Here is a 22,876-nt window from a genome sequence, read left to right on the forward strand (position 1 = left end):
CTTGTTCTGATCGCTTACCGCTGAAAGCATTTACCACAAAAGCTTTGATGTTGGTAGTGCTTTCAAAATTATATATGAAACACAAAAAAAAACATTTTATAACTCTTTAACTGCTTTTAACGCTTCTGTTTACATTCAAAACTTTAGCATTCTTTTGGCCGATAACATTTCGTCTGAAGTACTTCCATATACAATACATATCAATTTCATTTATTGGCACATATTAATGAGCCGATAGAGAGAGAGATATAGTGCAGTTTATGGAAGAGCTTGACAGTTTTATAAACGCTTTTCTCATATGATTCATTTACTTCAACAACTAACTAAACTTATTAATTAACAGACTTAAAGTTTTTACACATTTGTAAGTGCATTATTCATATAAAAGTTTTATTATTCTAATTAGATTCTACTATTTGAAATTTACTAGATGTAACATCACACACTTTAAGTATATTTATATATATAGCACATGGAACTTCACTCGTCAGATTAGAAAGTTGCAGTTAAGTTTAGTATTTAAGTTAATTTTAGTGTCTTTGTTTTCCTATATATTTCTATTAATTTTTGATTCATATAGAATAATAAAACTCAATCAAGTTTGAAAACATTAAACTCAATTTGTATATCTATTATAAAATCATAAGATTGATAAAGTTGGTCGCAGTGTAGAAAGGCCTTAGCCTATCCCATAAACCATTACATAAAATCATAAACCTTGTAAACTCTTTGTAATTAATACAGTTATACGATTGTATATTACTTTTATTATTTTTGATGCTATACAAAAAATTTTTTACTGAACTAGTTTATTTTAATAAACTATTTCAATTTACTGAACTAGATTATTTTAATAAACTAGTTCAATTTACTGAACTAGTTTATTTTAATAAACTAGTTTAATTTACTGAACTAGTGTATTTTGATTTTAGCTAGCTTATCCATTTAGTTCAGTAAGTTACAATTACTGAACTATATTATAGCCGCGCTTTAAAAGAAAAATTAACAAATTTATTTGAACTAGTTCATATTGATTTTAACTAGATAGCTGTTTAGTTTAATCAATGATTTTGTTAAGTCCCAGTTAAAAAAAAATAAAAATAAATAAGATAATTATTTAAGAAAGATATAAATAATAATAAATAAAAATAAAATTAATGTAAAAACTTTTAAAACATATTTTGAAAAAGATTTCGTCAAACTTTGCCAATGTCACATTGCATTTGAACTACCCTATTAGATTAAACTTATATTGGAAAGTAGAATTATTCACTTCAATATGCAAAGTAGTTTTTATATATACATTTAATATATAATAAAATAAACAAAAGTCAATAAAATGCTTATCAACAGCACTAAAAATGAGAAAAATGACTACCTAACAGTTAAACTAACAGCCAAACTAATGGCATTTTCAATTGGTAAATCTGAGGTAATTTTTTCAAGATGCTCTTGATTTATATGATCAAGAGTTGCTCTTTTGATGCACTTTTCATGTAATTCTATTTTCGATTGGTAAATCTGGGGCAAAATGTTTAACACTTGAGATTAATTTATAACACTCTAGATATTTTGTCAGAGTAGAAAGATGAGCCTAAAATGAATATCTATTTTATATGATCTGACAGATAAAGTGTGATTTGATTCAATATATTCATTTATAAAAAATAATATCTAATAATACTACTATAAAACTGTTAGATTACTCTAAAAAGGTTCGATTGGGCAATAAAATTTAACAGATTGAGAGTAAATCTAGATTGAATTCAGATTTAACAATCGAAAATGCCATAAGTATCAAACATATGAATTTTGTTAGAAAAACGAACAAAAGTGCCAACTAACTGCACTAAAAATGAAATATGTCGATATGTGATTGATATCAAATATATTTATTATAATATAATAATATATAGATTAAATATTTCAACATGTTTGTTTGACTGATAAAATCTTAACTTATAAAAATTCCCATTAGCACAAAGCTCTTAAGGTTGTATACATTTAACTACATGAGCTTAAGGCCTTTTGATATCAATATAATTTAATTTGTTCCTATTAACTTATTTACTTTATGTGTTATCGTCTTCCCCAATCTTTACAATTTAATTCAACAATTTTGACGTCAATCGAATAAAAGTAAAAATTTATTTCCTAATCGTTACTTTTAACATGAAAACCTGTTCCCCATTGTTTCAGATATACATAAGTACATACACTTAGTATTGAGTATAGTGAGTGTAACTATCTTAAGCACAATACATTGCAATAAATAGAGTAGATTAAGTGTGCTTCCTATCAGCTTTGATAAAAATCACTTACGAAAACTTTCGCTAATTGTGGTCTTTAGAATAGTTCGTGTTTCAAGTATCGATAAGATAACAGATGCCAATATATTTGATTGTTTGATTGCTATCATTTGTTTTGTGTATTTTAATATAAAACTAGACTAATTATTTATAATCTTTTATTGAGATTTATTGTACATTTGTAATTTAACATGTAGTATTGTCCATAGATAAAAATATACATTGTATATCATATGTGTTACATGAGATATAAAATTTAATATTGTTTAATATTGTGATAAATCCTAAGTTCTGACATTATCTATTCATTTTATATACATGCTTATATGTATACATATGGGTGTAGCTTTTGTGAAATAAAAACTGCTTATCTATAGACAAATTAAATACCTTGAAGATATTTCTAAATTAGCCCAATTTTAAGACATTATACATAATCAAGATAAACTAAGTTGTTTGAACCTAAATGAAATATAATTTGGAATCATTAAGTATAATTTAGACTCTTAAAATAAATTCTATTTTTGTTTAAAATTAAGCAATCTTGTCAAACAATTTTAAATGTTCAAAGCATGTAATCTCTTAATATTGTTGAAGCAAATTAAATAGTAAATTATATTTAATACATATAAGAATTTTAAATAATTTTAAGTCATATGTACTTATACGAAATACATATGTAGTATAAGCAGACTGCATAAATTTATTATTTGATGGTTGAATTACAAATAAGAGTTTAGTACATAATTAGTGCAAATAAAAATCTTTCAATAATCTGGACATTTCGTTTATCCAACATACTTGTTCGGATCAATAATTTTATCAATATGCACTATATAAAGTGTTGTTATACTAAATACTGAACACTTTAGAATGATAGCCGGTATTTTACCTAAAGAAAATTATATATATTTTAGATAAAATGTTCAAAAACAGTGTTATCTGAGGGATTGTTAATATTTGATCAAATTTAAAAAAATATTAGTTTAGAGGAGAAGATAAACTAAATTTATTTATTTAGTCTACTTTAAATATTTTTTATATATGTTCTATATTCTATTTTTTAAATATATAGGAATTTTCAACACCTTTAATTGAAAACCTGGTATCTTTCATCCTTATGCCGAACTAGAAACTCGAAATGGAGGCGACCCATCACCAATTTTTTTTCATATTATGAACTCAATATATTTTTCTGTAATATATATATTTTCAATATATATATATATTTATATATATATTTTAATATATATATTAAATGTAACATATTTTTTATTTTAAATATATGATATTTAAATTATTACGGCAAATTTTCACTTTTTTTCTGCTAAATATTTTTTTATATTTATTAGAATCTTCAAAATCATAAATAATTCTTCACCAAATAGTAAAAGAGTATTAGATATCAAGATTTATCTTTATAAATACTGAAAAAATTTTTTTTTTAATTTCAAAAAATTAACTTTCATTAGTTATTTTCTTATAAAAGCAATTACTATTTTGTAAATTTACTTTATATTAGCAATAAGAATTTTTAAATGTTTTTACAGAGTAAATAGATTATTCGTTAGCTTATTTTAAAAAAATGTAGACCATATTTTTATAAAGACAGCTATTTTCATCAACTTCTTTCAATACGCTATGTGTCAATATAGGTTCGTTTTCGATATGCTGGACTTTATACTTGGTACTTTATGTTTGGATAAAATAACCTATATGAAGTATATCTAACGCCATCTGGTGTTAGTTTAATTAAGCAATACTAAAATTTACAACATTAAACCTCGATATCTGGACCAGTTAACTATTATGACATATAATGTATTGAGAACAGTAATTATATATAGAAAATTCTACTGAAATTCATTATCTAATCCACATCGCTGGAAAATCGGACCAAGCCGATTTTTTCATGTAACTTGAATTTAGTAACGAATTTATTTTATTTTCATGGAAAAAATAAAACAATAATAAAAATTATTTATGTGTTAAAATGCTTTTACTTTAGTGTATAAAAAAAACTTTATGAGCTTAAATGTCAAATAAAAATATTTCAAAGCAGATTATTCTGGAAAATTTTGTCAAAGATAAGCTAAACTCAGTCGACGTGAATATATTTCTCTAGAGTTTTATTTTCTCGCTAATAAATAAATGCTTGAATAAACTACCTGTCGTAGTCATTAAGTAATATATTGTTTTGGCAGTGTAATAAGTCAACACTTTAAAATAAAATTATAAATTGATCTATTACTTTAATTGTCTTACCCAAATCTTTACCTGAATTGTGTTTAAAACGAAGGCTGTTTTTTTTGGTTTAAACCAATTGAAACCTAATCGAAAAGATCTATGATTATCTTAAGATGACTGTGAATATCAAATTTGCTGAAGTGACAAACAAAATTTTTTTAAAAGCCAATCACATTAAAATTCATGGAACATTTTAAGAAACTAGTTGATGGTTTGCATAGATATATTTCAGTGCGTAATATATGTATGCAAGTTTGGACTAACAATTATACTCGTAAGACAAAAAAGCACATCTAGTTTAGATATATTAAAATATGTATACCTAATGAAGAAAATATTTGCGAATTCAAAATAAATATAAAAATTTTGTTTTTTGTACATTCAATTAAGAGTTTATTATTTTTTAATTGAATTTTAAACATTTTTTTCAATAAAAAATATTATGTGTAGTATGTTTAATGAAAGAGAACACGGAAATAATTTATACATTCAGAAAGATTTAATTATAAAAACAAACATATATATAATATAATATGGTATAATAATAGGGGAGCTTTCATTAAACAATATTTCATAGACATGGGTCCATAACCATGAAAATGGACATAAAGCAATGACAGTGATGAAGATCCAGTTATAGTAGTAGATAACTGGATGTTTGGACACGTGAATAGTGTTAACTAATTTGTCTATTCAGCACAAAAAAATGGGTAATCATTAAATGTAACGCTGTTTTAATACAAAAACCTTTCACGATTTTTATATTTCTTCTTCTATATTTTAATTAATTCCGTTTTGAAGCCCCCCAACTTATTTATATTTAGTATGCGACGATATATTTGACGTGAATCGTTCTTCTCCACATTACTTATTAATGGTTCTCCTGTATAGAGGCTTCCCTGAGGGTTTCATACAAGAACTTGTCTCGTAATATTTGAGCTCGGTTTTCCAGAACATACACTCCCTTTCTCTACATTTGTTCTTCTATTATATCTGAGTAGAGCACTATTTTTACCGTTTCCATGTTTTACACTCATACATTAATACAGATTTTACATTTGAGTTGAAAGTGTGTCTTTTTGTTTTGGTGCTCAGTCACCAAAATCTTAAAATGTTGTTGGGCTGATTAACGGATAGATCTCCCCATAACAATAAATATTTCATACAAAAAATTAGGGAATTGTAAAAACACTGTAAAAAAATTATTTTTCAGTGTAGCCCCTCAATTCTAGTTACACCACTGACTCTAACACAACATTAATAAAAAAAAATGATGCGAATTGCTGTTATAATTTATCCCACCTTAAATCGGATATAAAAATAATTAATTTCATTCTCTTCTTATAAGTTTTATAAATATAATATGGTACATATTAAGAAATATGTGTATATGTGCAGCCTCATATATTTATAGATAGCTTTATACTGAACGGTTACGTTTTTCAGAGGTAGATAATGAAACTGTGTCCCAAAGTACCGGGGGTTAAAATAGTAAAAAACGGTGATCAAGCAATAGCAGCCAGTATATTCACTGGCTTAGGAGATTATTATGGTACCCACACAATAAATTTTTATTTTTCCCTCATCATACTATATTATTGAATACTCTTGCAATTGGAACATTTTTAATTCCAAAATTGAAGACCAAAGATATGTCTCGAGATTGAGAACAATTATAAATATTTGTATATATATAATAATTTATTTTAGCATTTTTTTTTTGTTGTATAAAATCTTATGTATAGAACAATTAACTTGTTAGTAATAAAACTTTAAAATAGATATCAATTAAATAATTTTTTTATAAACAAAATATGCGCTTATACATTATAAATTATAATGTACATATATATAATATATTTTCAAACCAGCTAAAACTTACAATGAATTTAAAAACTAAGTTCAATGATACACTTTTCCGTTCTATTAATGTTCAAAGCCAATTTAGAATATTATTTTTTAGCTGAAAACACAGTAATTTTGATCGACCTCATATAAGATCAATGACTTCAAAACTAGTTTGCAATTACCATTGCAGCACTTAAAATCGTTTAGCTCATATAATTTATTTATACTAAACAATTTTAATCAACGTGCTGAAAATTAAATTGAAATTAAAATTATTTTGATCAAATAAAATAAGCTTAAAATAAAAATAAACTTCTTTATATTGAAACTATTCATTATTTAACAAATGAAAGATCAATTAGATATAGTTTACATATTGCACGCAACTGTAGTTAAAATTTGATACGAATACTTAATCAACAATTATGACATATTTTTTTTATCATTATTTAATGATACAACAAACAATAAAAATGAAAATGGATTTTTTGGATAGATTTTTTTTCTACAACCAGCTTCTCGGTAAACTTTGAAAATTAAGTCATTTTCCATAAGCTTCTTTTGTTCCGTCATAGAACTATCACTATACTTTCCACGCTGTTCCTAAAAAACACGCTATATATGTTTCACTTAATTTTACTATAAATTTAATTACGGACGCTATTATTGCTACCATTGAAATATTTTAATTTTGATTTTATCAGTATTCACCCTATTAGTCTTTATCTTATTGGGCTTCGCTTTATTAGCCCTCGTTTTATTTATCCTGATTTTATTGGTTGCCATTTATTAGTGTTCGCCTTATTACTCTTCTTCTTAGTAACTTTTTTTTATTAGTCTGAATCTTATTAGTCTTCTTCTTATTAGGCTTCAAAGATCTATAGGTCTTTGTTTTATTACTTTTTGTTTTAGTAGTCTTCCTTTATTCAAATAAATTACTTAATGCTAAATGTTGGAGTGTTGGACTAGATAAGAAAAATATAACATATATAATATTAACATTTACAAATTGTTATAATGATAATTTAATTATTTTCGTATTTGATATATCGTTTAAGTTGTTTAGTTTACTTAATAGAAACTAATGTATTTAATAGAAGGTTTCGAACAGTAGTAAATTGCAACAACAATACTTTTATTATTTTAATTGATTGAATTTTTGGCTAAGCATACAACACTTTCGAAGAATGCCAGATACCCATCATTAGCGGTCTTTTTTATTACTTATAAATGTTTATTTATAAATTTCAAGACAGCAAATATTAAGAGTTGAACTCGTATCCTACCAAATTTATAGCTCAGAGTCAGTATATTACATTTCCAATTTTAAACCCTTAACTTATTCTTTAAATTTATATCTTTCGAATAAAGAAAATTATTTTGCAATGATCTGCCCACCCTGCACAGTTTTAGTACTCTGCATTAAGCACATTACTCCTAAATTTAAAATAGTATTAATACTAAACAAAAAATCAATACAGAACTTTTGTTCTATTATCTACATTAGTGAAAGAAATATATGTACATATGTAATACTAATATGATACTCGAATATTTTTTTTTAAATATTTTTAATATAAAAAATATGTATAAAGAGGTTTCCTAAACACATTTTTATACATTTCGTATTTTCTCCACTTTTTAGTGCATTTAACTGGCTCTTTGGTTTTATTAATATCAATGTATGTATTTGCGCTAAAGTCTACACTAACAGAAGCTAGTGTAAGTAAAATAAATGATAGAATTAAATAAAATATTACTAAGCAGTTTATTGAATTTCTCATAAAAGGGAGCACTGTGATCATAATGCATCTCTAGTGCTGAAAATTTGCAGATTCTCATACCAAACTTTACTCTTAATTTAGCTCGTGTAACATCTCCCACAAACTTCTCTTATATAAAGTGAACCGAATATCAATTTTTAGAGTTTTTAGGTCAATGTGTTTTTTTTAAATACTATTTCTTATAAAAACTCTCAGAGGTTCATAAAAATTCTGTTATATAGACATCGAAGAAAAAAAAATAATAATTGTCAAAATTATACTTTCAATTTAATTATTTGTTTCAAAATAAGATAAAAATTATTATTACCACATTATAAATAAGTAATGTCTATAAATATGTAAATTGATTTAATGATAACTACATTTTTGTGCATTTTCACTTCACTTGGCTAAATAACTTTAGTAAAGGATATTGAGGAATTTTTTTTTATCATATAATTTATTATTTTTTATTTATAAAAAAAGCAGTTATAGAAATATGTAAGATCATTTAACCCTTAAATTTAGTTTTAAAAGTAAAAGTAACAATGAATTTTAATTAATTGTATATTAATTGTGTTTTAAATTGTTATTATTAATTAATTTGTTATAATTAATTAAAATAATTCTCATTAATATTCAACTAGAGAAAATTGTTCATGAACCAAATATGCCGGTCAAGCATTGTAGCTCATGAGAATATTGGTCAATAGTGTTAAATTTCAATAGCAAAATAAAAAAAACACAAATTGTTAAACAAATTTGGCTTTGACACTTCAACAAAACAGTTGAGAAAATAAGCTACTAGCAAAGCAAACAAACGTCATTATGAGTTTAAGCAAAAAATTAATAGGAATCAGTCCGATTATTATTTATAAATAATAGTAGACAATTACAAAAACAATCACAAAAAACAAGATCTACATGAGAAATCCGTTAAATGCTATGGAAAATATTTTTTATCACAAACTGAGTTATTTAAATTGTGTCAATTTGTGAATAATTGATTGACGTCAAAATTATTGATTTTCATTACTGACAAATTTTGATATTTGAATAACAAATTAATAATTTGCTGTTAAATTAATTAATTATTACCAATTTTTTTATATATGTACCATTCTTGAGTTTACTTCATTCATATGAATCATTTTTGGCAGGGGTTCTTAAATATTTGTTATTAATTTTTTATTTTTAATATATTTTAAGACAGGAAATTAAAGCGGTAATAATTAATAAGTTATAATTAATAAGTAATAATTGATAAGTAATATATAATTATTAATAAAGTAATAAAAATTTTGTAATATACTTTTAATTTTAAATGGTATTCAAATTTAGAATACTGAATATAGTAGGTTTCCCATATGTGAGTTATTACTTATAAGTGATATTTATAATCACAGTTGTAAAATTTATTACTTTACAACTTCGTCCATTTAAGGAAGGAAAACTGCTAAATCGAATTAAAAGTATTTAAAATAAAAAACTTGTAACTAATATTCGATATTAAGTATTTTGTAAACGAAAAAGAAGATTGAGGAATTATTTATAAAATTGAAATAAAGTAGATTCGGCTGTGAATTAAAGGAAAAATCGCACACTTCATGATTATAGGCTCATATTCTAAAGTGGATTAAAAATCTACTTACAGAATTAATATATTACAATTTAATTCCTTATTCTATCTTTATTCAGTCTAACATACATAAACTTAGAATATTCTTCTGCTACAAATAATCGAACCGACCTGTTTAGCTTTCATAATGCAGTAAAAATTGCAGTCCTATACGTAAGCCTCATGTTGAGTATACTAATAACAATGTACTCTTACTAGTTACTATAATATAAGCCTATGATAGCTTATATTCGGTCTCACACTGAAGTACTTTAACCTTATAATACTGGAATCGCATAACATTTTACACGAACTTCTCTTATATAAAATAGATCTAAAACCAATTTTTAGGCTTTATGAATCTGTGTGCTTTTCTAAATATTAAACTATTATATGTTTAAAGCTCTCTGGTATAAAAACACTGAAAGATGAATTAAAATTTCTATTATTAAGAATTTAGAATACGTTTTACAGATGACAGCTATGAATGTAGAATCTTATGTGCTTGTAAAGATCACTCTTAAATATTGAAATTAACTTGAAAATTTTAGAGGCACGTTTCAGATATTAAAATTTAATAAGATATACCATATAACTTTCAAAACAATGTAATTTTTTTTTTTAAAAAGTCTGATAAAGATTAGTAACTAATTTACAAAGGCATTGGTTGTCATGTACTGGTAAATGGTAAAACGTAATTTACTATTATTTACCATAGTATATTTCGTAACCGATTCGATTATCTTAGTTCATTTAGTAATTCAGAAAATCCGTTTTGCATTTTAGTCATTAGTGAATTAATAATTTACTTAATTTAGTTTAACAGACTCTACATTTTGACATACTCTTATCTTTTGGAATTTACAAATAGCTGATTATACATACTTTCAAAAAAATTATTCATTATAAGTTTTATCATACTTTTGTAAAATTATTGATATTCTGTTATTAATATATGGGCTTTGTAAACCCTTAAGTAAATCTTGCTAAAAACTATTTATTTATTTATTACTTAACATTTCGTGTTAACATTTCGTAGAAGCGCCCCCTATATAATGTAAACATTCCTGTTAGGTTTTTTCTTATTAAAGTTTTTCTTATTACTTTCAAGCGATCCAGTTTTGGTACCAATTGAAATATGTCACGCCGTTTATATTAATATTAATATTATTATTAATATTGATTAATATTAATGTTATCAGTAATATTAATTAATTTTAATATTATTATTAATATTAATATAATCATTAATATTAATTAATAATTAAATATTAGATGAGAATAAAACACATTTATATAAGGCAATAGTCAGATCAGTATATACTTATGGAACAGGAGTTTGAGCGGAAAATTTGAAAACAAAGCAACTGTTACGGCCTACAGAAATATAATAGCAAGAAAAAATAAACTAGATCGTGTAATTAACAACGATATTATAACTCAAACAGATGTCACCGACATTGCATAATTTATAAAACCAAACAGTTGCTACAGTCTACAGATATGTAATATGTAATAAGAAAAACTAAACTAGGTCATATAAGTAACTACATTAGAACTCAAAAATATATAATCTGTAAAATTCATATTATTTAGTTCACAACCATGGAATGAGATGATGTTATAAACCTCCAGTAATCACTTGGTAAATGATTGCGCTTAATGGGATACGAAAAGAAAGGACACTTCCAAAAGATCAGAGAAGAATTGTGTTTTCCATTAAACAAAAATCCAAATTTAGCATTAATTTGTTTATATATAGTTTTTTCGTAAATGGATTAATCGATGTATTTTTAAAGGTTTCGTTAATTTTAATGGCGGCAGAGTTTCTTCTAACAAAGTAGCGCGTAGATGTCATTTTGTTACCATAAATCCACTTACGAAAATCTGAGTTTTTAAAACTAATCTGCGTGATGGATAAAACTAAACTAATGATAATGCTACAGAAGATTATTTTTCGATGATCTATACTTGGAATGTCTGCCAGATATTCAGTGTGAATAAATGTAAGTGGAAACTTATAGAGGACTAAACAATTGACTTTTGAATATCTATTGATATTGTAGCCTCTCACTAAAGAACGCAGACGTACGGAGATTTGATTGTATTTTTAGTTATATTCCTTTTTTAATTTTACTATTTTTATCTGTTCATGGATGGGAATAAAGTATGCCATCAAATAAAGTATAGTCTGTAGGACTTAGTATATACCTTATTGTTTTTGGCGTTTTTCCAGTGACTAGCATTCACCGTATCCAGTTGTTGTCAGTAGGCAATACACTGTAGACATGGATCCATAACCATGTAAGTGGTTATGGAACCATGACGATGACAAAGCTCTAGTAATCAAATAATTGGAGGTTTGTACACTAAAATATACAAATTCAGACTAACACAATTAAATTTGTTGTTTCTAGATTATATTATTATGTTGAGGCTAGTTGAGTCAGTGCATTTGAGCACTTTTACTCTCTATTAACTGAGAGGTTTCTTCGTAACCCCTCTCTACGCCTTTACTAGATTATTATTTATCACTTCATGAGACTAAGCAATAATTGACCTCAGATCTGCATACCTTCCCGAGGAGCCTATAAATATTCTGAGATTCGGTAACGCGGTATTGGTAAGCCTGTCGGTTTTCGTAAATAATTTCAGGGCTCTATCTATGTATTTTTTGATCTAAATTATATGTATTTATAATTTTTTTGTTTAAAGAAACAAACATTAGTCTATAATAAAATTCTTAAAAGAAGAAGAAAAACAGTTTATAAACAAATTAAGTATTTTGAAATTTCAATTGATAAAATAAGATTCTCACAGTCCTCAGATGTGTCCGAATCCGATACATTGTACATTCACTAGTAAATAATCTTTGTTGCAAAACTTGTTTCTCGGAAACTATTTATCTTTTCCATAAAACTATTCATTTATCAAGACTCTATGATGATATGAATATTACACACGTATTAATTTATATTTACTTAATAAATTAGTAATTTAATATAAAAATTCTTTGTAAATTGGTAAAAAAAATATTTATCTCTAAAAAGATTGAATGTTTGAAAAAAAAAAATAATACTTAAGTTTTACTACTTCAGGAAAACTACGAAGCATTCACTAAACTTTACAAGTAAATAAATATATAGTAAATTTATTATTTCCTTAAAAGTCATGTGTAATTGGTTGAGATACTATATTTTTACAATTCTTTGAATGAAATATTTAAGTTTATTATATTAACATTTCACATTCGACACTTCTTATCGCAAAAGGCAATCATTGAGGTTTTGGTATTTGAAGTGATGTACTTGAAATTGTATTTATTTATGTATGAAAATAAATGATTTCAAGTTGAAATACTCAAATCATTGTACTTTGGTGCACTTCAAACCATTATCAATCAAAACAGTTACTAAGGACGCTTTGACTATATACTATATCTTTATATATATAAACCACACCATGAAAAAAGTCTTTTAAATAAAAATTATACAAAGAAATTATAAAGCATGTTAATTAAAATAAAATCAATTTTTTAATATTTTATTTTAAAAAATATTAACAAAAGTTTTTATTGTCGTAAATTCAGAAGCTTTCAAAAAAAATTAACACCAAAGTTATTAAGTTTCACAAAATCGATTAAAACGATTAACTTACAAACAAACCACTTTTGAACAGTTAAGCACATAATGCAGTAAATATTTGGAATAAATTTTTAATTTTAAAATAAAAATAAAATAAATTAAAAATAGTGTTATTAAAGAATTTTTAAAAAATTTATTCATATATAGAAAAATTGTGATGAAAATGCAGTCACCAATCGTAGTGACCACATGTCACATTTATAACATCAATTTATTGTACGTAGAAGGCTTAAGTTATACTGAATGGATTCTTAGTAAATTAATAAATGTATAATGGGTAATTATTTTAGAATTTATGAATCATCGAGAAAATTAAAGCACGAGTTTACTAATTTTATCTCAGGTATTTAATCTATAACAGAATTATTCAATATCAAGCATAGCTACATTTAAGATAATGGTGTTAAATTATATACTAAGTACTGTAGAATTTAAAGTTCATAAATTTTTTTAATCAAATCAATAAAAATAATTACCAGGTAGCTCAGTAATCAGTAGTTTTTATATTTACATATTAAAAATTATAGAAAAAGTAATTGTAGTTTCAACGTTTCAAAGCAAGTATAAGAACAACAATTTACAACAAAAAAATGATACATCTGGGTTTTTTTAAGAAACTTACTGACATTAAGTACGATATACATAGTCATAATCGGGTATTTTTTTAACACCTATCAATAAATTCTATTGAATAATGCATTTCAGCGCTTATTGTAAATACGATTATTATATGTAATATACTAATATTAAATATTTTTTGTTTTACTTTTTTTTTTTTGTTCCAAAAATTCTAATCAAAATTGGTGTTTTTGACAGTCCACACTATATGATGACCATTATCTGCTCCTACAGCTCCTTAACGTATATGGGGCCATTAATTGTAAGCGGTTTCATGTTTTCTGCACCAGTCATTTGAAACTGAAGACCTTTTAACCTAACATTACATTTGCACATTCTTCTGCAAAATATTTGACACTTCAAAGGTCTATATATAAGCTAGGGGATTAAACATATTACGGACACCTTTTGGATTAAACACATCTAAGACATTTTATTCCATTTTGGTTCCCGTAAAACTTGTGTGAGAAATAATGTTACGACAGTTACAGCCACCAAAAATTTACTTTGGAGAATGGGTTTCAGATAATTTCATGATATATAAATTATGAGTATACATTTGTGTAAATATAAATTTAATTAGTATATACAGTCCTACAATTCATATAGCAAGGGAAGAAAAATGCCTTGTGGGACTAAAGCTTGACTATGTGCCTACATTATTTAAGTTAATGATTTTAGCACATCACGTGTACTTGCTTCAATGGCCAAAAAGAAAGTGAAAGAGCCTTTTTTTTGAAATTGAGAGCTACGAAAGTCAAATGGGACTTTTTCAGGCAAACAAGTTAATGTCCCGTGTAATAGTAATCAGGCGATCCAAAAATGTTGCATGATTCTGCCGTTAATGAAACCAAACGCTGGGGCCGAATTCGAGAGGCCGCGGGTGTTAAGTTATATTAGCTCGATACTCAAAACCTATTTGGAAGTCGTTGAGCATCAGCGTTAACCATTACAACTGATTCTTATACTGCAATCTATATTTTTTACACTATCTCAACATGAACTCGCAGATGCACTACAGATCTCAGGAACTAGAATATGTTGAAAATATGTAACCAACTAAGTTAACTCCGTAAAGTAAATGGTTTTCGTGTTATAACATGGAGCGTAAGTGTAAAGAGTTAGATTTGATACTAAAACCAAATTTTTTTTAACAATTATGTACTATACATAACCTGATTTAGTACTATGATGTGTTACAGTTACTGCAATTAAAATTACAGTCCGATGGTACTAATAACTTTAGGAAGACGGAATTAAGTAGTATGTAGACATGATATACCTTATGCTCAAACATATTTTGTAAATAAAACAGACAAATTTAAATTTTATTCCAAATTTATTTTATCTCCTTCAAAATATGTTCCTTCTGAAGCGATACACATATGCCAACGCTTAACCTAATCTTCCATACACTTTTCGTAGGCCCGTGAAGGTATGGCTTTTAGTTCCTTCAGTGAATTCTCTTTTATCAATCGACTCAAAACGCTTACCACGAAGGGGCAATTTGAGTTTCGGGAACAGGAAAAAGTCGCACGGCTCCAGATCTGGCGAATATAGTGCCTAAGCGTTGATAGTGGTGCCGTTGATAGTGGTCAAAAAATCGCGTACAACAAGAATTTTCCATAGCAAAAATTGCTAAATGCACTTGAGGTAGTTTCACATTAACAGCTGCTGTTAACAAACTAATTGACAGATGGCGCTCAAATTTGTCCCATATGTCAAGAAAGGGTGTACCAACATAACAAAAGAAAATTTTTGAAAAAGGTCTATTACTTAAGGAGTAGCTAACAAACAACAAAATCCCGATACTTTTTGAGCAGAAGTTGAGTTTAGGGTAAACATATAAATTATAAAAAATCGTTGAAGTATAATTTAGGTAAGAAGTTGATTTTAACTAATAAATTTGAAAGTGTTAAAAAATAAAATGAAGTATTTTTAAATTGCTAACTTATATTAAAGAATGAGGAATAAAAAACCATTAACAGAAAGAACAAAAATATGTTAGAACGATACTCAAAACCTTTCTTATAAACATCACCATTTTTCAATAGTTCACAAGTGATATCATTTATAAGCTTACAACCCTCACACTAATTATTAAACATTAGTCTGAAAATTTTTTTCATATTTAGTTAATAATAAGTCTATAATTTATATTTTTGTATAGTTGTTAAAAAACTAGTGTTAAAAGATTTTAGAAATCAACAATTTAAACTAAATTTGAGGTTCCATTTTAATAAAATATAGACTAATATTGTATATTGTTATATTTTAAACATATGAAATGATAACCAAAAAACAAATAATTTTCCCTTCACACTTTAGAGTCTAGAATTTTTATAACATAAAATTCGCAATATAAAATATAATATACGAGTATAACATAGCATACATATGAACTTAGAAAATAAATATTTGTCTTCAGATAAAAATAATTGACATTTTATAAATCCCACTTCTCGAGAATGTATATAAAAAATCATATAAGAATTATTTTACGACAATCAATTTAAGCAGCAATTAATAATCGTTATAAAAGTTTAAATTAATAAATTATTTCAACAAATTGCTCGCCTTTGATGATTGATTTTATGAGAAATGGAAACCACGAGCCAAAATTATCATTTTCAAAAAGATAAGAACTATTCAACATGATTCAAAAAATCGACACTGAAACTTTAGTACCCTACAACTAAGCAATTAAAACATTTCATTGAAAAGATTTAGTACGAATATTGCCTTTATATAGATGAATTGATATTAGTTTTGTAAGCTTATTTTTCAATCACAGAAAATATCAATCATAACTCCATCTATTCGTCAATAGTAGAACTAAAACTAGGACTCTTTTGTAAAATCTCGCTTTCATTAGAACGTAGTCACAGTTTCTTTTCAAACTATCAGTTAATTCTGTGATTATACGCTATCTGGAAAATTGGAAAAAGGCTTGATGACGATGGAAATCTATAACAGCATGGTAAATTTGCTGAGAATCTACGATCCTCATGAAAACGATGTAAACTTTTAAGATTGTGAATGCTATATGCACGCTACATCAATTAATATTAATGAATGGTTAGAAAAAGCAGCTCCAACTGATTGAGATAATGTAATTGGCTGCAGACAAGCTAAAGAATTCATGCCAAATCGTTCCAAAATCTAGGGAACTAATGCTGAACAGAAAAGGCACCTGACTTGTCACAGGGTTCCTTACTGGACATTGTGGAGTCAAAAAATATCTATCGAACCGAGGTATTACAAGGGACGGTAGCTGCAGTATTTGTCACGAAGAAGAGGAAACAGCAAACACATTCTGTATCACTGTAATAGTCTCGCCAGGCTTAGACTTCAGTACCTTTTCTACTACCTATCCACTTATAACGAAAACTGGCAATATCTCTCCAAGGTACATAATGGCATTTTTAACTGCTACGCTCCTATGGAACTAAAGTTGGTTTGCCACAATAATCCTCAAAGAATGCAGTGAGGAATGGTGATATAGTCTACATAGTCTATAGGCCCATTAACAGCAATACAACAAAATAAATTAAAATACGAATTTCTCGACAATACCAGGATTTTTAAGAATCAAAACGATTTTGAGTAGTTTAAGATTATGGAGAAAATATCGATCTACCATAATAATTTTGAATCAAAACATGAGGATACAGACTAAAGCGAACCCAGTTTTTGGTTGTTCGGCATGAAAAGACGTTTAAGTCGAGAAATACGCCAAATAGACATTTTTGATATAATATTAATCTAAGATTATTTTTGTAAAGAAGTACCGGCTTAAGAGAAAAAATTGTAACCTTTTGGATCGGTTAGATTCAAGAGCTCATAAATAAACTATTCGGTCTTCAGAAATAAAGTCATTTTTATCTACTTAGATACCTATCTCAATAAATTGTTGCTAAAATTAATGGATTAAACTGTGCATGCATTAATGGATTAAACAACCAACCTATTCGCAAAGTTTAGCTCACTTTGTATCCTAGCTCTTCTCACATCTTAAAAATCCTTTAAAGCAAATCATTTTAATTGAACGAAGAGATAGAATCGACAGATATTTTCAGGCATTTCGGAATACAGTTACAAAAATGGAATACATAAATTGAATGATCATTAGAATAAGGGTACTAAAGTTAATAGAGTTTATAAAGAAATCACGCTTTCTTTTATTAAACTTATTTAAAAACTATCATTTTATTTATAATAATGTTAACATATATAAGAAAAATAATTGAACTGACATTTTTGAAAAAGTTGTTAACGTTTTTTAAATACTTTTTTATCTTCATGCGATTTAAATGCATAAAAATTATTGCAATAATTTCCTCATATAAATTCTAAAAAAAAGAACCACAATCTTATGATATTATAAAAAGCAGACAGAATTTATTTCACTCACTCGAGATAAAATTCTATTATAAAAATCACATTATTTGATTAAGATTAAATTTTTATTAGTTGACTTCATATTATGAGTGCGTGTAAAATGTGGACTTTGTTTAAAATAAATTTAATTCGACACAGAATTTAATTGTTAATTACGTCATTGTGCTATATAAAATAAAAGACATTACACTGAGAAAAGTTTGTAGTATATAAACTTTTTCTATAATGAACTAGTATTAATTATAAACCTAGACATAAATTTATATTCTATATAAATATTATTTCATAAATAATAGGATTTTACTGCTACTATTACAAAAGCAAATGGATCACTGTTGTTTAAAGATGCGCTAGTGAAAAGTGGCACTGATACTGTTTCTGGGCACTCCCTCCTCTTGACTACATCATAAATAGCAAATGTAAACCACTCAATAGATAGCCAACCTTGTAAAGCTGAAAACAGAAACTACAAGATATTACTTAGACAATCAGTTAAGCACCTTTGACATTAATCAAGCATTTTCAAACACAGAGAATATAAATGACCACAATACGTTTATCTAGAATAGTACCCAACAGGTTGTAATTATAGTTAGTGAATAAGTTTTTGGCCTTTGTCCAGCCGTAAACATTCATTTATGTGTAGTATACTCCTGCATTGGAATGTGGTACTTAATTGAACAATTAAGGTTGTACATGCGAAGCCAAAAACCAGTATGCAGAAACATGAACATGAAACACTTTTCAATAGTTTGTAAAACTGATTTATCATTCATGAACAAGAATATGCCAAACATAATAAGCAGACCTATCAATATAGCAAGTAGTAGAATCAGACTTCTTCTTCTAGAAGAAAACTTCTCTGTGAATGGCAATAGATAATCGAATTTATTCGTTGAATCTTAGAATTAATAACACATCAGAAATTTTCACACAAGGATGGACATTGCTGACACCAAACTACACTCAGAAGCTTTCACTCCTACATATTAACGAGGTATCATTCCAATGCAGTACCTTTTTAAAACTTAATTTCTCAAAAAGCCTTCGCTCATAAATTCCTTAAAACAAGATACGATTGGCTAGTACCCAACTTAGCTCATAGAAAAGCCATGTTTTAAGTAACAACTTATCTCGAATGAACCCTATATTCCTGACCGCACACTCATAAGATCAAGGGTGTTAATCCACTCGATTCACATAAATCTGAGTTCGTGTGTTATTTCGGCTCTGAAATACAATTATGAAAAGGAATTCACCCCGAAAATACGCAAATTTACTTTACTTGTTATATATGGAAAGAAAGAAGAATATTATGAATGGACTAAGTTCTCATAGTTGGCGGTAAAAATCACATATATATTATATATTATATATTTAAAATATATTGGGATCCAATTGGAAAATTGGATATTATATATTACATATTTAAAATATATTGGGATCCAATTGGCAGATTGTATCTTTGTGGTGACATAGTATATCATATATTATATATATTATATATTTAGAATATACTGGGATCCAATTGACAGATTGTATCTTTGTGGTGACATAGTATATCATATATTATATATATTATATATTTAGAATATATTGGGATCCAATTGGCAGATTGTGTCTTTGACTATGCCCGACTCACTGTAATAAGAATACGTTACCTGTTCTTAATAAAGATTCTCTTTTTTCGGATCAAGAATTGACTTTTTCTTTACTGAAAAAGGCACTTTTGTAATGCTTATATTGGTAATACTGTAGAGACACTCGAGCAACAGTCTTCTTACAATAGATATAAGACTTCTTAGATATAAAATGTAAGGTATAAGTTATATGGATATAAGTCGCTAGCCAGCAATCGAATGTATATATATATATATATTAAATAAATATTTAAATAAATATATAATAAAATATTTTTGAGTTGATCGTTTAGCCCGATTTTAACTTTCTAAAAAACTTGACTCGATCTTGTATTCAACAAGTGACTGATGGAGCGTTTACCTGTTGTTGTTGGTCTGTATATAAGAATTTTCAACTTTAAAGCCAGATATCATGAAATATCACTATAGAAAAAGTTGCTCAAGAGTTATTTTTACTGAAATTTTTTGTCAAATAAAAATTTCGTATAGAACAAAAAATTATATACAAATTTTACATAATTACAATAGACTCGTGATTTAACAAATACCCGATATAACGAAGTAACAAACGATAAAATACTTGCTAAAGTACCAAAATTATTCTCATTAAATAACAAATGTTGCGTATAAGATGTATATTCAAAATTACGAAACACCTTGTCATTTATCTTTCGTTATATCGAGAGTCCACTGTAAGTAAAATTGCCAAAAAAAATCAATTTTAATTTTACTGCATGCATTCCTTTTTTCATTTAAGAAGTTGTTAATTTTATATATTTGCTTAATTTAAAAAAAAAATTTTCATAATTTTTTTAAAGGTTTTAAATTTTCTTAAAGCCGGTTTAATTTGGGTTTAGTATATAGAATTTATTTTTAAGTTCTTAAATACAACAAAAAAATTTACAGTTTTCTGATATCGATTTTTTCATTATTGTATTCATGAAACTTTATTTTTTATTATTTGTTTTTATATAATTTTTTATTTTTATTTATTTGCTCATTAAGGTGAAACTCACGTTTTAAAAATTAAAGCCACAAAACACTGCTGCTGTCTTTTAAAAATTTCAGTTCCTGTTTTTTATCAAAAAAAACCTTTTTTTTTTAATATTATCACAATTTGTTTTAAAAAAGGATTTTTTAAAAATAAATTAAAATTAAACATGAAGTGCTTTCACAAATTAACAAATAAGTTATTTATTCATTACATTAACAAAACGCGCTTATATTACTTTATATTGCAAAAAATAGAATAAAAGAAATCAACAAAATAAATAATAATGTTAAATAACATTTAAAAAAAATATACAATAAAAGAAAAGCAAAATAAAACTGGGAATTAAAAACAAAAAAAATGTTTAAGGAAATATTTGACCAACTTTAAAGATACCGTAAAATGGACTTATATCAATTTATTTCTTTATTAACAAATTGACTAGAATAAATTACAATAATGTTATAATTATAATGGCCTTATACCAATCGTATTTATAATCGTATAATAATATAATAGTATTTTATATACATTTGTATTATATCTTCATATATTACATCAATTATAAACATATAATAGCGATTAATTTTTTAATAGATAGTACTAAGTCTTTATATAAATTACATGTCTGCAAATATTAAATTGTCTGTAAATATTAATTAGCTTTGGTAAGAAGAGAGTAAGAAAAGAGGGAAAGAAAGTACTCAGGTAGAGGAATCTTAATACCTCAAAGGAGCGGAGCTACCAACACCCCAATAGATCAATAGAAACCATCTTAAACTTGAGGAAAAGTTTAGGTTGTTCATCACCAGATGAACGCTGATATATTTAACCAACACTGGGAGCGATTTCTAGAGTAAATATGTTATATAATAAGTTAAAGAACGAATCACAAAATACAGTGATTTTATTTTGGATCTGAATAACTCAAAATGACATAAGATTTAGGTATTTTCGCATGCCAGCGAACACGATCTACAGAAGTTATATAGAATTATTAAACCTAGCTAGTCTGAATAAAGTAAGAGCTATATATTTTTCTCTTTTTCGGATATCAGCGAACATGAAGCCTAGCTACATTCCTCCAATACTTCAGTTTTGAGCCATCAAAACTATTAACGTTGTTATTGGTTTCAATTTGCCTCTTTGGGTATTTGCATATCAAAATCTCTTCCGGTGTAGATTATCATAGTATTAATAAAATGTTTTTGTATATTATTATGAATATATATATTATTTTTTAATAGCAACCGTTGCAACTCGGTATTTGGTGCTACTTTACCATCACATCATGATTTTTATTCACCATGTCTGTAGTTACTACCTCATTTGGACCTCATTGCCTTTTATTATCTTTAGGGCACCTACAACCGCCACGAAACTATTAAAAATAATTTCGAATCATGAAATGTAATAATAGAGTTTCTTACTCGATAGGACTGATTTTTGTTTCAGAATGCAAAGTAATTTTTCATGGATTTTGATTTTTACGTCATTTAATAAAGATAGCCTTCGTCTTTTGAGCATTTATTGTATTTTCTGCCTTCGGAAGTAACTCATCATTTTGTCAATATGCAATTATAAATACGTCTTTCCCATTTCACTTCCGCTTAGATAGAAAAAGTTCATCTCTTCGAGCGCAAGCTCCTTCGTGATTGCACTAACTACAAGCGCAAGCCTAACGGCAGACACTTCTCCAACATCATCTTTTACCACACAACCAAAATCACTCGCATCGACCAGTACCTCTAGTTCTCACAACCTCCCCCTCCCCCGTCCCCTGTCCACATCTCCACC

The sequence above is a fragment of the Teleopsis dalmanni genome, chromosome 1 (assembly GCF_002237135.1).
Source record: "Teleopsis dalmanni isolate 2A chromosome 1, ASM223713v2, whole genome shotgun sequence".
Lineage (NCBI taxonomy): Eukaryota > Metazoa > Arthropoda > Insecta > Diptera > Diopsidae > Teleopsis > Teleopsis dalmanni.